The sequence below is a fragment of the Oxyura jamaicensis genome, unplaced genomic scaffold, assembly GCF_011077185.1.
Source record: "Oxyura jamaicensis isolate SHBP4307 breed ruddy duck unplaced genomic scaffold, BPBGC_Ojam_1.0 oxyUn_random_OJ59941, whole genome shotgun sequence".
Classification (NCBI taxonomy): domain Eukaryota; kingdom Metazoa; phylum Chordata; class Aves; order Anseriformes; family Anatidae; genus Oxyura; species Oxyura jamaicensis.
In genome coordinates this window covers 276-6,443 of record NW_023306691.1, presented here as the reverse complement: position 1 = coordinate 6,443, position 6,168 = coordinate 276, and the positions used below count along the sequence as shown (strand labels likewise).

Below are 6,168 nucleotides of genomic sequence, written 5' to 3'. Positions count from 1 at the left end.
TAATTAATAATAATATTTCCTTAATAATTTTTTTTCTTTAATTAAATCATCCTTCTCTCAGCCGGTGAGTTGTTCTTTCCTTTACTTCTTCCCCTCCTCATCTGAGGAGGGGGAGTGAGAGAGCGGTTGTGGTGTTTACCTGCCTTGCATGGTAAAACCACCATAGTACCTCAAGGGGATTTAATACTGGGTGAGAATAGCCCATGAGTTGAATTGTATTATGTTAATTATTATGTAATACTGTATGTCACTGTGGTAGTTTTACAGTTTTACTCAAGTGGGCAGCCAAGCTCCACCACAACTGCTCTCTTATTCTCCCCCTCCTCTAAGAGGGGGATAACACAAAGAGCTTGAACTTTGAGATGAGAATGATTTAATTAAAGGGAAGGGGAATGGGGAGAAAAAGAAGCAAAAGAAACAACAGAGCACAGAGAGAAAGGGAAAAACAAGTTATTCTCTACTTCCTATCAATGAGCGATGTTTGGCCATGTCCTGGGTAGCAGGGCCTAAAAATGCGTAACAGTTGTTCAGGAGGACCACCCTCCTGCACGAGAGCCCCCCTTTTTATTGCTGAGTATGACATTAGGTGTTATGGAATATCCCTTTGGTCATTTTAGGCCACCTGTCCTGGCAATGTCCCCTCCCCATCACTTGCCCACCCCCAGCCTGCTGGCTCTTGGGGGCTTGGAGGGAGTTCTGATGCAGTGCCAGCACTATGCAGCAATAGTCTCAACACTGAAGTGATACCAGTGCTGTTCCAGCTACAAGTGCAGAGCACAGCACTGTGTGGGCTGCTGCAGGGAAAGGTGACTCCATCCCAGACAGACCCAGCACAACCTCCACCTCTTAATCCATAACATTTGTGTCACACTCGGGTCCACATACTTTAGTATATAGATATTCTCATCACCGTTGTTCTCTGTCCATTAAAGTATTTATACATCTGTACTTCTTTTCATTCCATAGGCTTCTCCCCAAAATGTTCATGAAAGCTGTTGATGGTTTCAGCTTCATCTGTCAAAGTGGTCACTCAGGGCAGGCGGACTTGGTTTTCTTGATGCCAGCACCAGCTTCGCTCACATCACTGCTGCACTTGCCCGGTTCCTTGCGAAGTTGACCTGTCCTTGGTTCTGCAGTGTCCTCCTACAACACATAACTTCGATTACAGATTATTTTTCTCTCAAGGTTAAATCTCCTTGAGGCACGCACCTGATATCCCCATCCTTCTGTATTGCCTACCAGGTATACCCTGGTCCTTGGGCAAAGACAATCCCGCGAGTGGGTTTGCCTTTTTCCATGGCAGGAGCAACCCACACCACCTTCCCCATCCACTTCCCTACGTGCACTATGGGGACTTTAGCTTCTCCCACAATGTGCAGGGGCTTTGTTTCAGCAGGACCAGGATGGCTGTCAGACCCTCTGTTGTTAACTAGCCAAGTAGCCTCTGGTAGATTTATGTCCCAGTGTTTCCACGTCCCAGCACCCAATGCTCGTAACATAGTTTTTAACAGTCCATTGTATCTCTCAACCTTCCCAGAAGCTTGTGGGTGATAAGGGATGTGATACACCCGCTCAGTGCCATGCCTCTTGGCCCAGGAAGTGACCAAATTGTTTCGAAAGTGACTCCCATTGTCGGATTCAATTCTCTCTGGTGTACCATGTCGCCACAGCACTTGTCTTTCCAGGCCCAAGATAGTGTTTCGGGCGGTGGCATGGTTTACTGGGAATGTTTCCAGTCACCCAGTTGTTGCTTCTACCATGGTTAGTATGTAACGTTTGCCTTGGCGGGTTTGTGGGAGTGGTCCGATGTAGTCAGTCTGCCAGGCCTCACCATATCGAAATCCAAGCCATCTCCCCCTGTTCAAGGGAGACTTTACCCTCCTGGCTTGTTTGATTGCAGCACATGTCTCACACTCATGGGTAACCTGCATGATGGCCTCAATGGTCAGGCCCACCCCTTGATCAGGAGCCCATCTGTATGTGGCATCCCTCCCTAGATGCCCTGATGTGTCATGGGCCCATCGAGCTACAAACAGCTCACCCTTACGTCCCCAGTCCAGGTCCACCTGAGCCACTTCAATTTTTGAAGCTCGATCCACCTCTTTGTTGTTCTGATGTTCTTCGGTGGCACGATTCTTAGGCATGTGGGCATCTAGATGACGTAACTTTACAGACAGGTTTTCTACTCGGGCAGCAATATCTTGCCACAGGGTAGCAGCCCAGATGGGTTTACCTCTGCACTGCCAGTTGTTCTGTTTCCATTGCCGCAGCCATCCCCATAGAGCATTTGCCACCATCCATGACTCAGTGTAGAGATACAGTACTGGCCATTTTTCTCTTTCAGCAATCTCTAGGGCTAGTTGTATGGCTTTCACTTCTGCAAACTGACTTGACTCACCTTCCCGATCTGTGGCCTCCACAACTTGTTGTGTGGGACTCCACACAGCAGCTTTCCATTTCCGATGGCTCCCTACCACACGGCAGGATCTGTCAGTGAACAACACATACTGCTTTCTGTCTTCTGGCAACTCGCTGTATGGTGGTGCCTCTCCAGCACAAGTTACCTCTTCTGTTGGCACTCCGAAATCTCTGCCTTCTGGCCAGTCCATGATCTCTTCCAGGATTCCTGGGCGATTAGGTTTCCCCATTCGAGCCCGCTGTGTAATTAACGCTATCCACTTACTCCACGTAGCGTCAGTCGCATGATGTGTAGTGGGGATTTTTCCTTTGAACATCCAATGTAGCACAGGTAGCCGTGGTGCCAAGAGGAGCTGTGCTTCTGTACCCACAACTTCTGAAGCAGCTCGAACACCCTCATATGCTGTTAGTATCTCTTTTTCAATTGGGGTGTAATTGGCTTCTGATCCTCGATAGCCCCGACTCCAGAAACCCAGAGGTCGACCTCGAGTTTCTCCTGGGGTCTTCTGCCAGAGGCTCCAGGTGAGGCCATGCTCCCCAGCTGCAGTGTAAAGTATGTTTTGCACCGCTGGTCTGGTACGGACAGGCCCAAGGGCTACTGCACGAGCTATTTCTTGTCTGATTTGTTCAAAGGCCTGTTGTTGCTCGGGGCCCCACTCGAAATAGTTTCTCTTTCGAGTCATTCCATATAGAGGACTCACAAGTTGACTATAGCCTGGAACATGCATTCTCCAGAATCCCACAAGGCCTAGAAAAGCTTGTGTTTCCTTCTTATTTGGCGGAGACATTGCCATTATTTTGTTGATCACATCGATCGGAATATAGCGACGTCCATCCTGCCATTTTACTCCCAGGAACTGGATTTCCTGTGCAGGTCCCTTGACCTTACTCTGTTTAATGGCAAAACCAGCTTTCAGGAGAATTTGGATTACTTTTTTCCCTTTCTCAAAAACTTCTTCTGCTGTGTTGCCCCACACAAGGATGTCATCAATGTACTGCAGGTGTTCAGGAGCTCCCCCTTGTTCCAGTGCAGACTGGATCAGTCCATGGCAAATGGTAGGGCTGTGTTTCCACCCCTGGGGCAGCCGATTCCAGGTGTATTGGATACCCCTCCAAGTGAAAGCAAACTGCGACCTGCATGCTGCTTCCAGAGGGATGGAGAAAAATGCATTAGCGATATCAATTGTGGCGTACCACTTGGCTGCCTTTGACTCTAGTTTGTACTGAAGTTCTAGCATGTCTGGCACTGCAGCACTCAAAGGTGGCGTGACTTCGTTCAGGCCGCGATAGTCCACCGTTAGCCTCCACTCGCCATTAGACTTTCGCACTGGCCATATAGGACTATTAAAAGGTGAACGAGTCTTGCTGATCACTCCTTGACTCTCCAGCCGATGAATCAACTCATGGATGGGAATTAGGGAGTCTCGGTTGGTGCGATATTGCCATCGGTGCACCGCTGTGGTAGCGATTGGTACCTGCTGTTCTTCAACCTTAAGCAATCCTACAACGGAGCGGTCTTCTGAAAGGCCAGGTAGGGTAGACAGCTGCCTAATCTTCTCTGTACTTAAAGCAGCTATGCCAAAAGCCCACCGGTACTCTTTTGGATCTTTGAAGTACCCTCTCTTGAGGTAGTCTATGCCAAGGATGCATGGAGCCTCTGGGCCAGTCACAATGGGATGCTTTTGCCACTCATTCCCAGTTAGACTCACTTCAGCTTCCAATACAGTTAGCTGCTGGGATCCCCCTGTCACTCCAGAGATACAGATGGGTTCTGTCCCTTGGTAGCCTGATGGCATTAAAGTATATTGAGTGCCAGTGTCCACTAGAGCTTTGTATTCTTGTGGTTCCAATGTGCCAGGCCATCAGATCCACACAGTCCAATAAATCGGGTTATCCCACTCCTCTACCTGGCCAGAGGAAGGGCCCCTCTAGTCCTGGTTGGAGCATCTGCCACTTAATTCTTGCAAATGAGAAACAGAGGTCCGTTCATCGGGGTCAAAAATAACATCAGCTCTTCTACTGCCTCTGGAGAACTGCCCAACAGAAACTGGAGTGGTGTTTTTCTTAGAGGCCCCTCTTCTTGCTGCTGTATTTCCTTTCACTTCACGTACCCGAGCAGCTAGGGTTGAAGTAGGTAGACCATCCCATTTCCTCATATCTTCCCCATAGTCACGCAGATAAAACCACAAGGTGCCACGTGGTGTGCGTCTTGGGTACTCTCTCTCTCGAGCAGGAAAATACTGATTCTTAGTGGCTGAAATATCACTCTGTCTGGATGGGAGGGAATATGCTCGTTCTGCGAGGTGGTCAAGTCTTTCGGACAGTTTCTCCACAGCTGAGACACAGGCCCGTAGTGGAGCAGAGAGATTGTCTTCATATTTTTTAAGCTGACAGGACAGATCATACACTGTTGGTCCCATGCCCTCATCCCAATTAAATATTGCCAGTGTACTGGCATGTGATGATGGTGCAGCCCGTACAAACTTCCGCCACTAGGTTGTTGTGCACTGGACTTCATCGGGATCTTTAGGTGTCTGGGCATTGTCCAAATCACTATAAATCATCTCCAGCACCGCTAATTCCCTCAGTTGCTGGAGACCTTTATCCACAGTGGCCCACTTGCCTACTTGATATACAATGTCTTCCTTATGGGGGTACCTTTTTTTCACAGCTGCCAGGAGTCGCCTCCAGAGGCTGAGAACCTGTGTCCCTCTCCCAATTCCTTTATCAATTACCATTTCTCTAGAAAGGGATCCCAACTGCTTGGCTTCATTGCCTTCTAATTGTTGGCTATTGGCCCCTGTGTCCCAGCATCGAAGCAGCCAGGTGAGGATGTGTTCACCTGGGTGTCGACCATAATCCTTTCGTATTTCTCGCAACTCGCTCAGGGATAGGGATCGAGTGGTTTCTGATTCCTTTATGATTTCCATCTCATCTTCCTGCTGTTTTCGTGATGGCACTGCTTTAGAGGTGCCTGCCTCTTCCCCTTCTCCTTCCTTCTTAGGAGACGCTTCTTCCCTTACTAAACGAGCTGACTTCCATTTCCATTTTTTTGACTTGAATATGGGGGCGACTGATACCATAGTCGGTTGGTCCTCTGGGTCAGCCACAGCATGTGTTATCTAGTCATCAGATTCAGAGACTTTCTCCCTCTCTTCAAGGTGCTGGATGATGTTAAACAGTGTTTGGTAGGAGTAAGCCAGGACCCAGCACAATGCCGCAAGCTGTCGTTCTCCGGCATTGTCAGGGTCAGGGCATACAACTCTCAAACATTCTATCATGTTTTTAGGATTTTGCACTTGTTCAGGAGTGAAGTTCAAAACTATTGGGGGAGACACCCGTGACAGGTACTTGCCTATATCCTCCCACACACCTTGCCACCTGCCACAAGGCTGTTTCAGGACAGATTGCTGGGTAAGCTTTCTAAATAATCAACTAATCTTAGAGAGAAGAGGAGACCCGTTATGCAGAATTAGAAATAGCAATATATGGGTTACACATGGATATTCAAAATACTCAAAAACTGTTGTAATTAGCCCATTCTGAAAGAAGGAGAAGGTACCATTCCTGATATTATTCATAAACTGACTTCCAGATGAGGAAAGGAAGGCAGGGTAATTCTGAATATTCTCTAAAAGATAGTTTCCATGAGACCCAAATGATAACAGTGCAGAGCCTGAATGCCAGATTAAACTCAAGGCCAGTGCTTGGCAGCACAGCGAGTTTAAAAAAACGAACACAGATTGTAGC

The 6,168-nt window shown here is 48.0% G+C and overlaps 1 long non-coding RNA gene across 1 annotated transcript; it reads right to left on the bottom strand.

The window, feature by feature from the left end:
* Positions 1-2,100: 2,100 nt before the first annotated feature.
* On the bottom strand, positions 2,101-5,340 carry LOC118158881. The gene is made up of 3 exons (XR_004746925.1): positions 4,899-5,340; positions 4,124-4,126; positions 2,101-2,111 (listed from the first exon to the last, which is right to left on the bottom strand). It is a non-coding gene; the product is annotated as an uncharacterized LOC118158881 (long non-coding RNA).
* Positions 5,341-6,168: the final 828 nt, after the last annotated feature.